The following is a 20,804-nucleotide window of genomic DNA, read 5'->3' as shown; positions in this document are numbered from 1 at the left end:
CATGTTAGCAGATGGTAGCCAAAGCCAAGGGAAGAAATTGAATGTTGTCTTTGCTGTCCACAGAATCCAAAATACCTCATTGGCTGGAGCATTTCAGAGTAGTGGTTTTGGGGGGCAGATTTCCTGAGCAGTGCATAGGAGGCCCTAGAGCTTCTCACAATGCCTCAGCCAACCAAGCAGGTTATTCAGCCAGTTCCTAAGGATGCAGCACTGCATAGGCTCTGGGGATTCCTGGGGTTTCCACCACTAGACTAGGCAGTACTCAGGAGATTCTGTGGTGCTGGGGACCAGGACCAGCCACATGCAGCAGTACCTTAATTGATCTGACCCAGTTTGCTAAACCTCTACTATGCTGTTCATATATCCCCTCTCTCTAACTTCTTCTGGCTCCTTGCAGGCATTAGGAATTGAGCAGCCTGTGTGAGTGGAGGGAAAACAGTCTCCCCCAGGGGTTTATAAGTAACTGTTCTCACACTGTTCTGTGTCTCACCCATTTCTCTAAATTTACAGTGTTTCCTGTTATAATACGTAATTGGGTGTTCGACTATGGTCTTATGACCCTAAATATCTGGCGTTTGTATTTAGGTGACTCTCCTTTCAGTTTCTGAGGTATCTGAAAGAGAAGCTCCCCCTTTTTCTGTCCCACAGACCTGTTCTTCCTTCTGGTAGTGCTTCTGGGAGGGACTGGATCCATAGCACAGTGGGGAAAGCGCTTGCCTTGCACTTGGTATATCCAAGTTCAATTCCTGGTACCACTTAAAATCCACTGTGTCCTCCAGGAGTAAGCCCTGACCACCACTGGTTGTGCCCCCCCCTCCATAAAAACCTATCAAACAAAAATGGAGAAAAATAAAGTAATTTCTATTTTAAAATCACAACTGGATAAGAGAAATAGCTTTTTCTTTCCAGTTTAAGAGAAAAAGTATAAGAAAAACTCAAGTACTGTCAACATGAAGGGCTGTGAGGACATGAGGAGAAGCTGGAAGTGATGGAGGAGAAGGGAGAGCTAATTCAAGCCCATCTTCGACTTCTTGCAGGGTGTCTATTTGTGACTCATGGATAATTTATAGATCTATTCAATTAGCAAGTTCGGCATGAGTGTGCCCACATCTGCCCGTGCAGCTGAAAGCAATAAGCTCTAAGCCGGCTTCTCTCTGTTGATGGAAACTTTTCTGTAGCCAGTGGAAGAGTATTTCATTTTCTGCAGAGCAGTTGAGGGGGAAATGAATCACACAGAGGAATCTTTAGAGATGCAGACGTACCCCCGTAAATCCATGGTCTGGAGCCTGGTGCGTGCAGATGGCACACTCAGAGGCACTGAGTGAAATATTCAGCTCTGTGTTTGTGTGGCAAATGTACAGTAGTGAACATGAACGTTTGCTTCAGATGCATTGATTGGGTCATCCATGAAGGTGTCAGCCATCTGTGGGCAGGCCTGAAAAGATTTCCCTGTCCACCCCTGGGAAAAGAACCTAAGGAATTTCCCTTAGGATAAAATCAGATAGCACTTGATTTGAAAACCCAGCATCACTGCTTGGCTCCAATTTCCTAGGGACCAGTTCTTCCTTGCCAATGATGCTTTGTTTCAGGCACCTTGGCTGTCGGAGAGTTGGTCTCCTTGGAGGTCATTCTTCTGGAGGAACTGGACAGTACCTTTGCAATTCCAGGTTCTGTCATTCTGCCTGCAGTACATGTCAGATGAGCGCACAATGAGTTTCAGCCTATCCATTTTGAGGGCATTATAACTTTTCTATTAATTCATACAGATATTAAATATTTAACATCTGCCTTATAAATTAGTAAATAGAGGATATATGAATATGTATCTCATTTTATGCTCCTGGGGATAACCAGAGAAGACCAACCACTTTGTCAAAAAGGTACATATTTCAGCACCCAAAGAAGACTCTTATCATGCTGGGAAATTATTGCATGGTTTCAGGATGCTGAGAAAAAGAGGCCGCACCTTGAAATTAATCTAGTTCTTTTCCTTTAGTGATGAGAATTAACATCAACATAGTTTTATCCTGCCTGCTCAGGGGACGTCTTCTTGAGAGCAAAGGGCTCTTGGCCTTTCATTAGACTTGCTCTTATATATGTGTTTTTTCCCTCTGGGTAATAATGGTATGTGTGTGTGTTTGTATGTGTGTGTATGTGTATGTGCACATGTGTGCGTTTGCACAGATGCCTCTAATTTGTTTTCTAACTTCTTTTGGAGAAGAATAATTCAGTGGAATCTAAACCTTCTGCATCCTGGTACCTGGATGATTTGTTGCATCTCCCATGATGTCTGGCTTCTCTTTAGCCTCCCTACATTCATTTTCCTTACTGTAAAGTTGTAGAAATAATTCTGGAAGGGGTTGATAATTAATTAAGTGAGAATGGTCTGTTTTAAGATGAACCAGAGTATGGGTTATTTGTGAGTTGTCCACAGTCCCTGAAGCACCATGAAAATCTCTGGAATCTGCTTCCCCTGCGTTGTGCTCCATGGTGAACATTTCTCTTTCCTGTGCTGGAAGAGAATTATGGGGACAGGCAAAAGCTGGATAGAAAAGGCCTTTCCTGAAAAAACTGTTTATTCATCAAGAGGCCTGAGGCCTACAAGCTACAGAGGCAGCTTTGGAAAGGCTTGATCTAGGATTAGTGTGTACACAACAGTCTACACATATTTGAGTTTCCTGGGCAAAACTGTATATATATGAAGAGGGCAGGGCAGGGAGCAGGGAGAGAAGCAATACTTATATTGAATATGGCAAGGCAAAGAAACAGCTCATAGCATGTTTTCCAGCATGAAAGTAAGGATTTCTTTACTGCCCAGCAGGTCCAGGAAAGATCTGGAATTCCAGTTAGCATAGAGAGAGCCAGTGGAAGATGCCAGTGCAGCCTCTCCCAGGAAAGGCTCCTGTACCCTCTGAACCACACAAGACTCAAGGCAAAGTGCATTTGCTCTTTTGCTTTGGGGGCCACAACTCTGAGTGCTTGGGGACCAGATATAATGCTGGAGATTCAACCCAGGTTGGCGCCATGCAAGGTGAATGCCTTCCCCACCATACCATCTCTCCAGCATCGACACTAACCTTCTCAACTGCAGAGAACCCCTTGGATTCTGATGAGCAGAGCATACAATTGCAAGATTTAATGGCACCACAACCAAGTGTGGTATAACTTAGTGTCATTGGCAATGGTAGTGTCCATTAGGCAGGCCACACAGCTCCCTGCATCATCACAGAACTTAGATTTCCTAAGGAGTGTCATCTCAAAGCTTATGCCACTTGATGTTGATTGGCACTTGTGTGATAGTAGCCCTGTGATTCTTCAGGCTGCACCCTACAGGCCACCCAAATCTTGTGAGAGATGACTAAAAGTTCTGTTTATGACAACAAATGGCCTGTATGTGGGTCAATGGTAGAAGATATCTGATGATTATAGTTATGACCAACTTGCTTCATAGAACTTGGAGTTGGTTAAATCCTTTAAGCATGTTATTCATTCTAGCCTATTTAAGGATTTGAATGGTTTTAGGAATTTGGTCAGCTCGTGGATGAAGTATTAACCTTGCATAATAACAATAAAAAGTTAAGATATAGTACATAGTACAGTTTCAGGGCAGGACAGGACATGTGATCACTATTCAGTAGAGACTTTTTGATTTCCTTCTCTGTCCTTCCCTTTCTAGAAAATTTTGTTTTCCTACCTTCTGGTTTTGTACATTAAGTCTATTATCTGTTCCCTGTCTCTCGCTTCTCTCCACAGCTGCCAGGTATTTATTTTATTTTTATCTTGGCCTTTGACTATTTTTTATCAGATTTCTTATTCTACCTCTAAATGAAAACCAAGTCAAAAGATAATAGCTCAGTTGACCTTTACAAAGGTATCAGCAGTCCTTTCTAACAGAACTCTAATGCACTGTCTGCTGGGGCCCTGCCCCATATGACCTTCTTCAACTTTACCTCTAATGAAGATGGAAGTGAAGTGAAAAGCCCTTCGATACAGGGATTCAGAAATGTGCTCAGTGTCTTCCAGGCATGAGATTTTTTTTTCTTCACCAAGTCGTGCCTGAATGTCAGCTCCGGTTCAGCCAAAGCACTAAGGGGCTCAGAATAACATTTACTTTTGAAAAGTTTGAAAAGTCATCCACTTCAGGAGTTATAAGTGGAAGTGCATATATGACAGAGCAGAGGACCTGCTCTAAATAATAGCTTAATAAATTGGATATAATTACATGCCAATCGGACACTTCTTTGGCTCTTCTCCTGTCAGTGTTTAAGTTCTCCTCTGCAGTATCAGTGGGGAGCTTTTCTTAATCCTGTTTGTTCTGAGATAATTAGAAGAAAGGCCCCTTACTATTTATTGCACAGCTCTTTCCTAAAGCAATAATGGATCACTTTAGTATGTCAAACCACCACAAACAAGACTCCTACTAAAACTATGGCATATGGAAAGCAAATTGATATTTTCATGGTATTTTATTGAAAATAAATTGTAGAGTATAATCAATTCTCCCTCCTCCCCTGTGTTTTTCTTTTTTTAAATTGGAGAGAGCTCATTCATCATCATGTTTAAGGTGGTTAAAAATATTTATTTACTCTCTTCCAGTAAAAAGATGGAAACTGGCTAAGGATTTCATTTGTTTCAGATATGTAAATACTGACCTAAGATGCTAATGGGGTTGTTACTCAGCTCAATCTAAGGATGCAAAGATCCAAATATCACCTCTGAAATAGACCACTGGGGTTCAGTGTCTGATGCCTCATCCCTTCTGAGGATAAAAGCAGCAAATCTCCTTTGCATGTTCTGAGAAGCAAATGGATCAGTGTATCTGAATTTATAAAAAATGATTTTGTGTAAGTGCTAAAAAAGCCAATAAAAGCATTATCATAATAAGTATGTGGGAACCAAAAATGTTCCATATAAGGTGCTCCAGATATCTCATTTAGGCATTTTCTCCCTGAGGATATTTTGATCTGAGGCTAATTGTGTAGGCTTTAAGCAAAAAGGGAGGGGAAGTTTGAGAGATGGTATAGCAGGTAAGGTGCTTACCTTGTATGTTGTAGATTCAGGTTTAATCCTCAGCACTATATATGGTCCTTTGAGCCCCCCTAGAGAGAGTATGTCCAAGCCAGGAATAAGCCCTGAGCACATCAGTGTATGGCCTAACCATCACCACACCCACCCCATGCACCCCAAAATTCTTTTATTATCAAGATGCAATGCAGTGTGGACTTAGGATTCTAAGAATACATGCTGTGGCACAATAGCCAAAGTGTGCCTAGTATACCTTTGCCTTGTTTATCTTTTAGCAACCATGTGAAGTAGATAAAATATGATTATCATTCTTCCTAATTGATTGACGAAAAAACTGAAATTCCAAGAAACTGAGTGATTTTCTTAATTGACCTCTGGAGGAAAAGAGAAAACTTTAACTGAGAACTTGAAATATTTTGAGTCTTTGTACTTCCAAAGGTAAAATCCATAGAAGCAAAGTTGCCTTTAGGTAATGGGGGAGGGAGTGCTCCCTCAGAAAATTTTTATACCAAAGATGTCATATTTGTCTGTGATGTTACATTTGAATGAAGCTGTCATAGTTTGGGGCTGTTCTGCTCATAATTTCATTAGCTTCAAGTCTTCACCCTATAACCATTGGCATCTTGGCTGCTCTTATACTGTTTAGCAACAGGGATGGAAAAATGGGGTTGAAAGAAGGGTGATCCCTCTATGACATTATATTTTATCCCGTTATAATCTGCTTGATATATATTTCCTAGTGAGGGATCATTCTCAGAGAGACTTTCTGTACTAATGACAAAACTCAAAGATTATTTTTATATCTAACTATTTCAAGAAGACCAGATGTAACTGAGAGACCTCTAAATATATGCTCCAGAAGGACTGAGGCAAGCATTTGTGATTTGGGAGGTGGTGGGCTTAATGCTCAAGAAATGTCAAACAACCAAAAAATATCAATTAACCATGTAATTTCTTTAAAAGATAATTAGGTGTTGCTCAACATCTGAAATGTGTGACTAGATCTCAGCATAAAAGTGAGTCAATGACACACCATTATTTTATGCTAACAAGTCTCTTGTGTCTCATTGACCTGGCCATATTTATTAAAGAGAAACAAAAACTTTGAGAATAATAATGAACTTAACACTTATCTGGGAAGTTTTTAAGTTTTAGAGAACTTCACATTCCTTTGAGTTTTCTATTGCTTCATTCTTATGGGAATCTCATTTTTAGTCCTCTAGGTAGTAAAATGCTCTAGAGTTTTGAAGCTAATTTTATTTTTATTTTTTGGTTTTGCGGACACATCCATTGGTGTTTAGACATTCTTTCGGACCCTCTCCCGGTGGTGCTTGGGGACCATATGGGATGCCATAAATCTAATCTGGTTTGGCCACATGGACAGCAAACACTTTTCCTCCTGTACTATTGTTCCATTACCTGAAGCTGATCTGTTTAGAGGTTTTGAAGAGACAACTTATTCTCATTTACTTTAGAACATGCAATGATTTCTTTCTAAGGTGCCAGTACTTAGAGTTTGGTGACAGTGTTGAGTAGCCTTCAATTTCTTTCTCAAGGCAACAGCCCAGTGACAGCCTTAATATGTTTCTACCAAGGAAGCTTGGTGCTTGGGCTTATGTCCAGGTTTTTTGACAGCTGTATATATCATGGAAAGGGTGAAAGGTAGAAGACAGCTTCCAGAAATAATGAGCACCTTGATATCTGACAGTCATCTTAAAACAATTTAGTTAGGCAGAGTTGGGAGGCAGCCAGGAACTGAAATTGAAGATGCAGAAATTAATGGGAAAAGATAAGGGTTGTTAATCACATGAATTTGCATGCCATTGGTCTTCCTGAGCAAGATTGAAGAGTGATTGACAAGACAGAGATGTTAATTTGAGGAACTTCAGAGACGGAGATAATAGGATATGGTCACCTAATCAGGGACAAAATTGAAAGACTAAAATAGATGTAAGGAATAGAGCAGCAGGTGGGTTATCAGACAGCTGTATCTTACAGGTTGATGTCTTACTAAGGATCATCCCAGAAAGACAGAGAAACAATGGTAAAGAATTTCAAGGATACAGGTCACATAGGTGTGAGTATGAGACCAGTTGTATATTTGTAAAATAAATTCACAGAGTTGTAATGCTATTATTTTTCATATCACCAAAAGGCCTAGTGATGGTCTTATCAATTTAATCTTTTCTTACAAAGTCAAAATATCTATAGAATAAGAAAATAAAATATGAATAAATTGGGGGTGATCCTGTAAGCTTCACCTCTTATGCACACCTTCTATAAAGTTTGTCATTTTGTTCCAGCTCAGAAATGAATGAGAGAGTTCTAGTTTGGGGTCCTTTAGTTCATGCCATTCTTGGGTAGTATCAAGCAGGTAGTGAATGTTTTTCTTTCTTTCTAGAGATGTAGAAAAAATATCTGACTGGGAGGAAACCCAGTCTATGGATCACTTCTGTAATCCATGCTCCTTGAAACAGGGCTCTCAAACAAGAATCTTTGACAAAGGGCTAGAAGTATGGTCTGGGCTCCCTGTGCTTCCAGAGTGCATGAGAAGATGCCCTCCCAGCTGGCAGGCTAGAAAGTGTGTTGCATTCTCCAGGGACTGGGAAGGACATGAGAAGGACATGCAAAGGTTACATTTGCTCTTGTTTTGAGCTGTATCAGCACATGGGACAAGGACACCTGTTTTGCCAATGCCACTTTGGGTGTGTAAATCCACACAATTGTTCCCCAAATGAAGAGCATGCCCATAGATTTAAAAAGTATATCAGTACCTGCTTGTTTTTCCTTTACTTCCATCTTAAAAACTTACCTTGCTAATTTGGATTTGTTCCCACAAAAGCAGGCAAAGAGGAGACCAGGAAGAAACGGGGACATTGGTGGTAGGAAGTGTGCAATTAGGAAGGATTTTGGAATTGTATTATGAAACCTTGGCAGAGAAGAATGTACATTATTGCTGGTTCAGGGTTATAGGTACTGTTACAAGTACTCTGCTAACCTCAGGAGACTTAGATGCAGACTGGCTGGCTCAAGGAGACCAAAATCATCTAGGAATGCCCAGATATGCAATGATTGGCCACAGCCTGGGACTTGTTCTCAGCATCAAAAGAAGTCCAAGACACCAGAATCTCTCAGCCTTGGGCCAATGCAGTGGAAGTTTAATAAAGGGTTACATACACTTCTCACATAGGCAGCAATGCTTCAATTGCATTAGGGAAAACTACCTTCCATGGGAAGAGATTAAACAGGACAGGAAGAGAAGTACTGAGGGTTGTGTTTTCTTTGCTATGACTAAGCCTCATGGGAATCCTAGGCCACCTCTCCTGGTGTCTAGCATGAGGTAGTTTATTCAGGAAAGGATGGGAAGCTTGATTTCATGAAGATGCCTGGATGCTCAGTGTATGAATATCCATTGGTTCTCACCAATATCTTCACTAGGTGAGCAGAGGCTTTTCAACCCATACCAAGAACATTGGCATTTTAAGATGTTACTTGAGGGAATAATTCCTAGATTGGGCTTACCTAGTCTTGACCCCCTTTAGATAAACTGTTGACTAAGTAGAAGGAACCTTTTCAAATTATCCTGAGTATGCTCATGGCTATGAGACTTAATATAAGAAAATCTTTCTTGCTAGGTTTAATGTAGGTGAATAAACCGCTTAAATGACTGATTTTCATTATTGTATTATAGAAACAGTTATAGTGCTACACTGCATTGATGTTTGTTACTTTGACCATCCCAAACACACACTCAGAGAGTGAGCAAGAGAGAGAGTCTTCTAAAATAGCAAACTCATCTGTCCTCAAAAGGTGAGAAAGGACCTTTCCTCTTTCAGAGCCCAATCACATTAATTGGGCCTCTGTCTAATTAATCTTTCTCAGATGTTGACAGCTTCAGAAACAAATTACTCCATTCCTTGGGCCCCCGATGAAAACTAATGTAGTATGAGATTTCACTCCTTCTGCAGGTAGGATCTACACTCCTTTCATTAGCAGAAGAAGTTACAGGAGATGGTCCTTTGCCCACATTTCCCTTAAAGATTTCTAAGGCAGTGGAATCTCTGTGGAAAGAAATTATCTGGAACAGGAAGTAGAAAACAAAAGCCATCAAGGAAGTAAGTAGGTAAGTAAGTAAGTAAGTAAGTAAGTAAGTAAGTAAGTAAGTAAGTAAGTAAGTGGGATCACAGGGCCTAGATAGCAGTCAGGAGTTGGCACCATCTTGGATTGATCCCAACACCATAATCCTGACCATCCCAATGCCAGTAAAGTTGAAGACATCATGCCCTGGAGCTAGTAGACCTGGATGAAGAAAGCAGCACCAAAGATTAAGGGCCATTGCTGGTTGTCATTCACACAAAAATCCAGACTGGTCCAAATGCTGTGCATTCTGAACCTAATAGCCAACCTAACTCTGACAATAACACTGATGGGGCAATAAGGATCACGCCTCTATGGTTTTTCTGGCTAACTCCTACTGTTATTGTCCTTATTTGCTTGCTTCTTACAATAAGATTACTAGCTATACCACCAGATGACTGAAAATGGCAGGAAAAATGGGTCAGCATACATTATGTTTGGTTAATTAGGATTCTTAGCAGTGCCTGGCATTTGTAACTTCAGAGAAACCCCTCATCTCAGCACTAGTGAGGATCCACTTTTTTTGTACTGCTAGAATTACTATTTAGGTCCTGCATTATCAACTGTTTGTTCAAAACAGAAGTAGATGTTGTCCCTGGGAACCAAAGTTAGCCTGGAATAGAGATTACTAAAGGACCAGACCAGGCTCTGGGATAACAGGAGTAGATACCTCAGTTCATTTCTACAAAAACTTTGCACAGATGATTGAGGATGCCCATCTAATCTCTGAAACAAAGCTAGATATCCATACCCAGCTAGACTGTATGACCAGTGTTGTCCTCCAGAATAGATGAGGTCTGGAGACCTTTTGATCCTCAAGGAGGGGTGCTTACACTTGTACTCAGAGGGAAAAATGCTGGTTTTGATGTAAATAAAAAACAGGCATAGTTTGAGACAAAATCAGAAGGCTGCAAAAGGAGCAAGAAATGAGGCAGAAAGATCAGATGATAGATGAATTTCTTTGCTTAAGACCCTATGACTGGATGCCTGCCCTCCTGACCTTGATGGGGCTTCTAGTTTTCACAATGCTAGTGATGTTGATCAGCCCTTGCATTGTCAATATATTGCCAGATATATTAATTTTCACTGGGTCTCTGAAGATAGTGTTTCTCCATCTATAGTCATACTATCATGACTTGGTCTAGACAGGAAACCCAACATGTACAAAATATGCAAAATATTTTGCAATAAACAAAACAGGAGTAGGTATAAAGCTGCCCCAACTATGATCAAAATCATGGCCAAAATCAAGTTCCTAAACATAAGTCAAGGTCAAGTTCAAGAATGCCTCCCCCATACCCTCTGCATTAAGCTCTAATTTTTCTAATAGCATAAGAATAAAACATCTTCAACTAAAAGGAAATAAGATTATTAAATTTGGTGCATGAGGGGAGATCATGAGATGTATTCCTTTGTAGATCAGGATAAACTCTTTGTACAAATATGTTTTATTTGAAATTTGAAGCTGACAGCAGATTGACGAGTCTGAAAAGGTAATGAATACACTTCTTTAAATTTTGTTCACATGTCAAATGAACAGACTGTCATTCAATGGGATGCTTTTTACTTATTGCTGGTACTTTGTCATAAAGGAAAAAAATTATTTTCAGGCAGAATTTGGAGTTCCCCAACCATCCTCTCCCCCCAATCAACAATAATGCAAATTGCTGTCTAATATGTAGTATTGCATGCTATTTATATGGATGAAAATACTTCTAAAATGTAAGAGTATTGGGATTTGTAAATTCTCAATAGAAAATTATCAGAATGTTTTTAGTCAATCAAAAATTGCTCCTTGAGTTAACAAATGTGGGGAGGGGCGGTGCTTGGTTCATTTAACAAAACCACAAAAGATTAGCTAAACATAGCTAATCTCCCCTAGTTGGTTGTCTGTGCAACAAGAAAAATCAATTATTGCATGTTTATCTCCAAGGATTTACTTACTGAAGAGCTAAAAGGACAGAGAACTTGAGAAAAGTCAGTGCTATTAAGCAACCATTTCATTTCCAGGACTTCAAATAATCTTCTGAAAACAGAGGCTCCTTACGGAGGAAGGGGAATCTTCCCTAGGTCAAAGTCAACTCTGAAGAGATTGTTGTGGAATCCAGAAGGTCTACCCATGAGACCCAGCGGTGCACCTAGGCAAAGTTCTCCAAAGAGAAAAAAAGTAAAGGTTAATGGGAAAAGATGGTTATGGAGCTTTTTTCCTTTCTGCTGAGATGACAGGAAATTGATAGGCACTTCTGGGCATCAGAACTCACAGGAAACTGGGGAGCATTTTGAGGTATGGAGAAAGGAAAAGGAGGATGGCACTGAGTGGGAGCACAAGGGGAAAGCAGTTTACCCTGCATGAAGTTGCATTGGGTTGATCCCTGATTCTGCTTGTGGCCCCTGGAAATCTTTATAGTTATCTGTAATGGGACTAACAGTGCTCTCTTGAGATAGAGGGAGGGCTCAGAGCCTGTGGTGAGGCCCATGGATAGGATTACTTTAGTCACATCTGGTCTCTGTCACCTCTCCTGGGCTCTGTCATCTGCCCAATGTGACATTGTTTGCAGTTTCTTGGTGTCCAGGCCTGGGTCTTTAGCTGGACATAGGGAGGGCCAGGCCTCCTTGATGCCAGGCAAACACAGCTCACAGAGCTCATCTTTTTTCACATCTTATGCTTTGTGTGAAAGCTGAAACAATTTTCATGGCAGTGTTTGCAACTGCGCAGGAAAAGTGTTAAATAAACACGTGTGTCCTCTATCCGAGTCTAGGATGTGATATGAAAGAGATGGAAACACAGGTGCTACCTTGGAATACTGGAAAGCTTCCAGCTGCTGCTGTGTCTATGGTGGTGTGGAAGGGGGAGAAGGGAGAAGAGGACAGAACCTCACTGAGAACTGAGACTTGGGAATGTGCTTTGGCCAAATTACTGCAAGGGATAGTCAGTTTTCAAACATAATTACCTGGTATTCAATCATTTATACTAGGTACATAGTTTGAGAGGGGAGAAGTTTCCAACACCAAAGCTTGCCAAGTCTTCTGTAAAAACATAAATTCCTCTTGTCCCTGTTTGTTTTCCCTTGAATTATCTGTTTTTACTGGTACGCATTTGTGTGTGTTTTATTTTTAAGGGGTAAGAAGCAAAAACATAAAAAATTCCCCATGACCCATAAGTAGCAGTATCAAGACAGGCATAAATAATATTTTAATGTTCCTTAGAAGCTGTGGTTTGCATTTCCTCACTTAACACATAACTGTAAGATGGTGGCTTTGCGTCCTGACAGTTTGCATCCTGGTGCAGTATGTTACTTTAGCATTTTTGTTTTAGGATCTTCTCTGGTGTGTGTATTTACACTCAGGCTATATTCCCCCATTGAATCATGTCTAAGATAAGCATAAATATTTAATAAATCTGGACTTTCTTATTAATACTGACAATACTGACTGGAAAAAAACCCCAGACAACTATAACTGACAGGATACATGAGATACCCTTTAAACCTTGATTGTTTTTGCAAAACGAGTATATATTTTCAGCTACCATGGGTCAAATAGTTCCAGAAATTCTACTGCAAACAGAATAAGGGGTATGGAAACTCTTACAAGGACACATTCTTTCAGTGGCATTAAGGTTTTCTGATGTATCAAATTTTTTCAGTGTTTAACATTGGCTTGTTTGAGATCAGTGAAATATTTTCATATTGGATATATTGACTTCTTTGTGAATAATTACTAGACATGGGGTGAGATTTTTCCATCTTGTTTCTTTGGGAAGAGTCCCTCCTGACTTTACTCTCCCAAAAAATAGAGGAGAAAACAAGTAATAGGCAGGGCTTTGGAAATTAAGAAATCAATTTCTTGTAAGAATGTAGAAACAATATACATATTCAACCCTTGCTTTTCTTCTTTAAGTGTCTAAGATGTGATGAGAGAACATACTTGTTGGAACATGTTTCTTCTTCCCTAAATTTATGTAGCCAGTAAACATACAGGCTCTCCTATCCATCATTATATTCCATTTGGAAACTTATAACTACAGGACAACATCTAATTTTGAAATTTATCTTTTTGTTTCACTAGATCCTTCCTCACCTTAGCTGGGATGGGACCAAGTTGTTAAGCTTTTTCAGGTGTGGATTTTTTTATTAGCAAATATTATCATTTGCAGAAAATTATGAAATGTAAATAGAATCATCTGTCATAAAGTATGTTTTTTTATTTTCAAATAGTGCAACCATGTTGGTGTTGTTCATTCCCTGGGGCTCTGGATGAGAGAGCAGGTGGCCAATTGGGGTTTGTGTGTGTGTGTGTGTGTGTGTGTGTGTGTGTGTGTGTGTGTGTGTGTTGGAAATGCAGGCAGGAATGATAAAGGCTGAGAAACACCATCTAGAGGGAGTTACCTGACTGGAACTAGGACAGTCAAACCTTTCCATCCACAGAGCAGGGACTGCAAACTGCCCCAGAGCAGAAGGCCCAGGAGCACTGAGCCAGGAACCTCAAGTGGGCCTGGCTGTCAGCCTGCACTGTTCTTGGGAACTGATTGTGCCCATCTCTGGCAATTTCAGATTCTATGACCTCACCCTGGTTGCTGAAAATTGGCCCAATTTGTTGGACATTTAGCAGCACAACCTTGGGCATATACCTTGTCCTTGTCCTAAGTGATGGTGATGGAAGGTTGATAAAGACCCTGGCATTGGCCTTTGCACAACAGTCTGTTGAAAACGGCAGACCTGCCCACATCCAGTCTACGGGAAAGCCAGTTTCCTCAGCTCCCTGAGGCTTGTGTTGACAGGGTGAGCTCTGCGGCCCTTAAGAAGCATCACTCTCCCTGACTCTATCCCCTTCTTTTTCCTCATGAACATTTTTTAGCTGGCTCATTGTCATGTAAAAGCATTAAGGAGTGGATGTTACAACAATAATTGGTATTTAGGACTTAGACTTGACTTGACACTGAAGAGTTTCTCGACTTGATGTTTGTGTATCTGGCATATTTTCCAGACTCCAAGGTATAATTTTGCCTGCCTATTACCTCAATGACAAAGCAATTTGTTTCTAATTCATCAGACCTTGTGAATTGGTGTTTTTGAATTTATGATTACAAGGCACTTTCGCTGAAAGAAGTACAAGAGCTGGAGTCTGCATTCTTTGCTCTAATATTGTAGCATAGACCACCGCTATCTAGAACTTCATCTTATCACTAACAGGCTTTGGGAAAACACCCACAGCACTTAGTATAATAGAAATTCTTTCACAACTGAGATAGCAATCAGACTGAAATATCTTTCCATTGTAATGGAAATGATTTAAAAATCAGTTTAATATAGTTTAGGATGTCCTATCACTGTCATTTGACAGGCAAGCACACAAAATTGATCCTTCTGTGTAGAATCCAGCACCCCTCAAAACCAAGCTGGTCCCTTTTGGAAGCTCAGCATCTCAAAAATGTAAATCTCAGAGTTATAACTGTTACATGGCATTTGTGAGTTGTGTTCATGGAATAGATAGAAAAGGGCAATTCTCTGAAAATTCAGTCACTGGCCTATAAAAACCAACTTCTCAATGACTGGCTGGTCCCTGATGTACCTAACAGCTGAAGAGTTGAGCTGAAGGGTAATGCAACCTTTGTGAGCATTGTAAGCAACTCAACAACATAGGGGCCCTTTGTACTCACATACAGGTGGGAATATTTGCCTCATGGCTATGACAAAGAAAAACTCTATTTGATTCATTATTTTATTAAGCAGCAGTTGAACTAAAATTGTGTGGTGGGAATTGATTTATTAGTAATACAAAAAGAGTATACTAGGGAGAAAAGATCACTTGAGTTCTAAGTAACTAGATAGTATTTCATCCTTTCTGGACAAGCCTGCGCTCACTCTTGAACAGGTATCTCTCCCCTTTTCTCTCTCCTCACAGCTAATTCTGTAGGTAAATCTCTTCACATAATTTTACTTCATTAATAAAAATCCAACTAGTGAGGTCATTTCTTCCTTTATTCACTGACTCTAGCTTATATATGGTAACTTAAATTCTAGACCTGTAATGCAATGGACAATAGAGCACTGTTATAATAGATTTCCTTCTAATCCCAGTTTTCATTCTACTCTCTTTCTCTCTCTCTTACACACACGTGCACACACGCACACACACACAGATACACACACACACAGACACACACAAACTGTGATACTTCCCTCCTGGACCTGCTTGGCTTGTCAGTTTCAAAATTACTCTTCTAAGTACAGAAATATCTTTCAGCTAAATAGTCCTAGTGCAATATCAGACTTGCTGACAACATACACAGCCTGACATTGATTTAATACCTGGTCTCGCCCTTGGGCATGTGAATACTATTGCAGTATGTTTGAGAAAATCAGGGTGCTTGTTTATAATTCTGGGGCTTAGGAGAGAGGTTTTTCTAGAGAAACATGATTCAAAGAATGCAGAATGCAGGAAGGATTGTGGAGAGAGTGTGTCTGGGACACTTCTCTTTCTGGTGGGTGGGATTCTCTGGGATTGGGGTATGGGAAACGTCAGCCCCAAGCTGTAGACAATATGCTCTCCTTTTCAGGGACCACTTTATTGCTCCCTGAAGGTCTGGTCGTGTGTGTGTGTGTGTGTGTGTGTGTGTGTGTGTGTGTGTGTGTGTGTGTGTGTGTATGAAGAAAGAGTTTAACCTTAATCATTTGCTGATAAACTTGGACTTTCCCCAGAAACTCTGAATCTGTGGCTATAATGTAAACAGGTGAGATTTTAATTCATGGACTGCAGGCTTCATCAGAACACCTCCCAGTGACTCTGCAGGCACTAGGAGAGACTGAAAAAGTAACTCCCTACCTGGTTACTCAGATGTGAAGCATACCCTGGTCCCTGCTTATAGAACTGACATGAAAGGCGGATCCCAGACACGGCAGAGCTGATTCACAGCAGTTTAATCTACACTCGTTGCTTTTCCTCCTTGGTACCTGTCACCTACCTATGATGATCATTTTGCAGTGGTAAATGGATGTAATTTTAAAGCCGCTCAAAGGGTACAATTTCTAGGAGGCTTCTTTGAGATGTGTGCGTGATCACAGAAAATAGCACTGGCTTTGGCACACAGACAGACAGACAGACAGACAGACAGACAGACAGACAGATTTACATCTTGACTCCAATCCTGGCTTACTGTGAAATTCCTAACAGGTTTAACATCTTAAGTTACTCTATTAAGTTACTAGATGTAGAAAGGCAATAAAGTTTGGGGGCTGTACGTGACTATATATATTCTATAATGTTGTCACTAAAAACATGACTGCAAAGTGTTTGCTCCACAAGAGCTTTGCTGGGGCTTCAGAAGCAGAGGATTCAGCTATGAAATGGAGCATTCTCATACTATTCTAAGGATATTGAGGTGATCACTGGAAAATATTTTTAATATAATTTTTATTTTAATCATAGTGGCTTACATATCGTTGACAATAATATTTTAGGTACATATTAACATAAAATCAGGGAATTCCCATCACCGAATTATCCTCCCACCCCCTCCATTACTTCCTACCTCCCATATCCTCTTCCCTCACCCCCAGGGCTGCTAGAATAAGTGGTCCCCTCTGTGCCTAGCTTATTACTTAGTGGTCTTACACCTGTTTGGTCTTGGTACCTCCCTTATCCCCCCCCCCATTGGGAGGTGGAACTATATAGTTCAAGTTATTCGGTTTTGTTTGAAGAAGAGAAAAGTAATAACCTGGAGAAAAAAAAGAAAAAAAGAATCAAATACTCTGGAAATGGGCGGAGTCTAGAGGCTTTCATCCTTGGTTTGAGAGACGAAGGGGAAAAAGAAGGTGAAACACCACAACAGTACATAAAAAACTGTCAACTAAAATATATAGTGAGCATTCCAAAAAAAAAAAAAAAAACCAAACCAAACCAAACAAAACAAGAGGGTAAGCACCATATAAAAGCCATGGTATTGAGATAAAAAATGTGGCAAAGCACATAAGAAAAGAAAAGAAAAAAAATAAATAAATATAAATGGAGACATCCACTTCAATAGCCAAACCACAACAATGAAATAAACAAAAAAATAGATAAGTAAATAATAAAAAATTGTTTTGTGCTTTTTTCCCCCTCCTGTAGATGCACAGTAAATATTGGGGTCATTCGAAAAGGAATTTCCTTTGCCTAAGAGATAAAGTGTTTCTCCACCCCTGAAGTATATTGTCATGGGATTAACTATCGACTCCTTTCAGGTTCATTTACTCTCCCCTTGGTGCTTTAGTGGTGTATGGAAGACTTCTGCTCTGTCCTGGGTGATAACATCAGACTTTTGTATCTAGAGGTCTCGGTATCTGCACGAGTCAAGGAGTTGAATTTATGATTATGTCTTTCTTTGTGGATCTAGAAGTTCTGTTCCCTCAGTGTCATTTTAATCTGTCTTCTGTGGTTGGCAGTCCTGGTCTTTGTGCTGATCCTAGGAAGGGATAGCATCTTCCATTATGTTTCTAGAAGTCCCCTTCCGTTGTAATAGTCTTAGACAGACCTCTGGAACTAGGGATCATAGTTGTTATGCAGGTCGTAGCTCACAACATAGACTAGGACTTTTTTATTGGTCCCAGGATACATACAGTCTGGCCATGGTTCTGTCAGCCAGTCATCTGTAAATCGCGATTTTGGCTTTTGGATAGACCAAAGGGTGACAAGTCTTCTGATTTTGTCTTATCGTTAACTGGTGAGGTAGGAAATATTTTTTTTTCTTGCTTTACTTAGAGCAAGAATGTAAATTGTTTGGAAAATTTGCTTGGAGTGTTTGATGTACTTTAATTAATCAGAGTACTTTAATTTTTAGTTAAATATTAGGGTTTTTTTGTTTTTGGGTCACACTCAGCAGCACTCAGGGGTGACTCCTGGCTCTATGCTCAGAAATAGCTCCTGGCAGGCTCAGGGGACCATATGGGATGCTGGGATTAGAACCACCATCCTTCTGCATCTAAGGCAAACGCCCTACCGCTATGCCATCTCTCCATCCACCCCTCCATTTTTTAAGAGGAATTACCCAGCAGTTCTCAGATATCACTGCTGGTATGCTCAGTGGACTGACTATATGGGGAACTGGGGATCAGACCTGGGTCAGCCTGTGCTCTCTCTCCAGTCCAGAATATGGGCCTTATTTTAGCTGTGGAAATTGGAGGTCTGAATGTCTGCCTTCAGACTTGGTATATCAGAGAGCCAATATTGCTTGTTTAAGAATACCTAAAAACTGCTTTATGTTACGTAATAAAATGCCTCCCAGTTTCTTTCTTTCTTTTTTTTAAAGTATAGTTTTGGCTATACTGGGTCTTTTATGGTTCCACACAACTTTATAATTGACTGTTCTAAGTCTGTGAAAAATGCTGTCTGATTTAGATAGGGCTTGCATTGAATCTATATAGTAGTTTAGATAAGATGGTCATTTCGATAACATTGATTCTTCCCATCCATGAGCATGGAATGTTTTTCCATTTCCTTAGATCTTCTTCAATTTCTTTCTTAAGCATTTTAAAATTTTCATGGCATAGGTCTTTCATTTCTTTTATTAAGTTGATTCCTAGATACTTGATGGTTTTGGACACTATTTTAAATGGGACAGGTACTTTGATCTCTTTCTCCTTTGAGTCATTATTTGTATAAAGGAATGCAACTGTCTTTTGTGCATTGACTTAGAGCTGGCTATATAGATTGATTGGGTCTAGGAGCTTTTTGTGGACTCTTTAATGTATTCGATATATTTCATCATGACATCTTCAAATAGAGATAGTTTCACTTTCTCTTTTCCAATTTGTATTCCTTTGATTTCCTTCTCTTGTCTGATTTCTGTTGCTAGGACTTCTAATACTATATTGAATCAGAGTAGACACAATGGACATCCTTGCTTTGTGCCTGACCTCATAGAGAATGCTTTCAGTTTTTTTGCCATTCAGAGTAATGTTGGCTATGGTCTTTTTTATAAATAGCTGTTAATATCTTGAGGAAGGTTTATTTCATACCTATTTTTCTGAGGGTTTTAATCATGAGTATGTGTTGGATTTTGCCAAATGCTTTCTCTGTACCAATTAATATAATCACCTGATCATATTGCCTTTATTGATATGGTATAATGGTGTTGATTGATTTGCATACATTGAACTATCCTTGCATCCCCAGGATGAAGCCCGGTCATGATGTATATATTTTTTGATGTGCTGTTCAATTCAGTTTGCAAAGACTTTGTTGAGGATTTTTGCATCAATGTTCATCTGTGAGATTGGTCTTCAATTTTCTTTCTTGGTAGTATCTGTCAGCTTTGGTAATTAGTATAATATTATCCTCATAAAAGGTATTAGGGAGGGCTCTTGTCTTTTTGATATTTTTGAAGAACATACAAATAAATGGCAGTAATTGTTCTCTGAATGTTTGTGAAAATTCACTGTTAAACCCATCTGGTCCTGGACTTTTATCTTGTGGATATTTTTAATTACTGTTTCAAGTTTCTTGCTTGTGATTGTCCTAGTTAGTCCATGAACTTCCTCCTTAGTTTTAAAAGATGTTTCCAGAAGTCTATTTCTTCTAGATCCTCTACCCTAACAGTACAGTTGTTCAGAATAAACTCTTATGATGTCTTGGATTTCTGGGGGTTTTGTTGACATTTCTCACCTGGCATTTCTGATTCAATTTATTTGAGAACTTTCTCTTTTTCCCCTTGTGAATCTTGTCAATGGTCTATCTATATTGTTTATTTAAAAAAAACAAAAACAAACAACAAGCTCCTGGTTTCATTGATTCTTTGAATTGTTTTCTTCAATTATACATTATAAATTTCTGCTCTGGGTTTTATTTTTTTTTTCTACTTGTGCTTGGGTTCCTTTGTTGTTGGTTTTCCAGATATTTACAGTGTGCCTTTAGGTTGTTCCTTTTATCTTTTTTTTTTTTTTGCTATTTCCCTTTCTATTTGCTTTTTTAATATTTTAATATATTTTAATTAATATTTTTTTTTTTTTTTGCCTTCTTTTATTTTTTTTTCTATTTTTAATTATGAGAACAAGGGTGCAAAGAAAGAGGACAAGGTAAAGTTACAGTGGAAGGACAATCACCCATAACATAATTCTCAGAAGTCCCCTCGCTGATATCTTAACTTTGAAATTTCAGCCAAAGAACATTAAGATAAATAAGACAGAATCCATGTACAATTGCTTTGTCCCTCAAGTCCCCAGATTGTAACACATTATAATATTTCTTAACAGTACACAAAGCAATGTAAAGCCATAAAACTTACGTAACTCCTTAAACATTACAGGCATAGTATTTTCTTACATTTCCATATACATGCATATTAGCTTACGTTAACCTCAAATTTTAAGTGAGTTCTTTTTAAGGATTAGAGTCAAAGGAGCACAGTAAAAATGGTGTTAGAGTGGCAATTGTTTGCATAGGCCCACCAAAATATGAGGGACATGGAAAGAAATAACCTTGGCCTAAGTACAAAGAGACCCGACCCCTGAAGTTTCCTGGCACAAGACCAAGTCTAGGCTTCAGGCAAGCTAGATCGTCCAATCCAATACATTGTCTGTAGTGCCAACACACTTTTATTTTTCACACTGTCTCTGTTGTTGGTATCATGTTTCTGTATTAAAGATCCTGGAATCTGCATATCTTAC

Source organism: Suncus etruscus, chromosome 8 (genome assembly GCF_024139225.1).
Source record: "Suncus etruscus isolate mSunEtr1 chromosome 8, mSunEtr1.pri.cur, whole genome shotgun sequence".
In the NCBI taxonomy this organism is placed as follows: domain Eukaryota; kingdom Metazoa; phylum Chordata; class Mammalia; order Eulipotyphla; family Soricidae; genus Suncus; species Suncus etruscus.
This window is presented reverse-complemented; position numbering follows the sequence as displayed.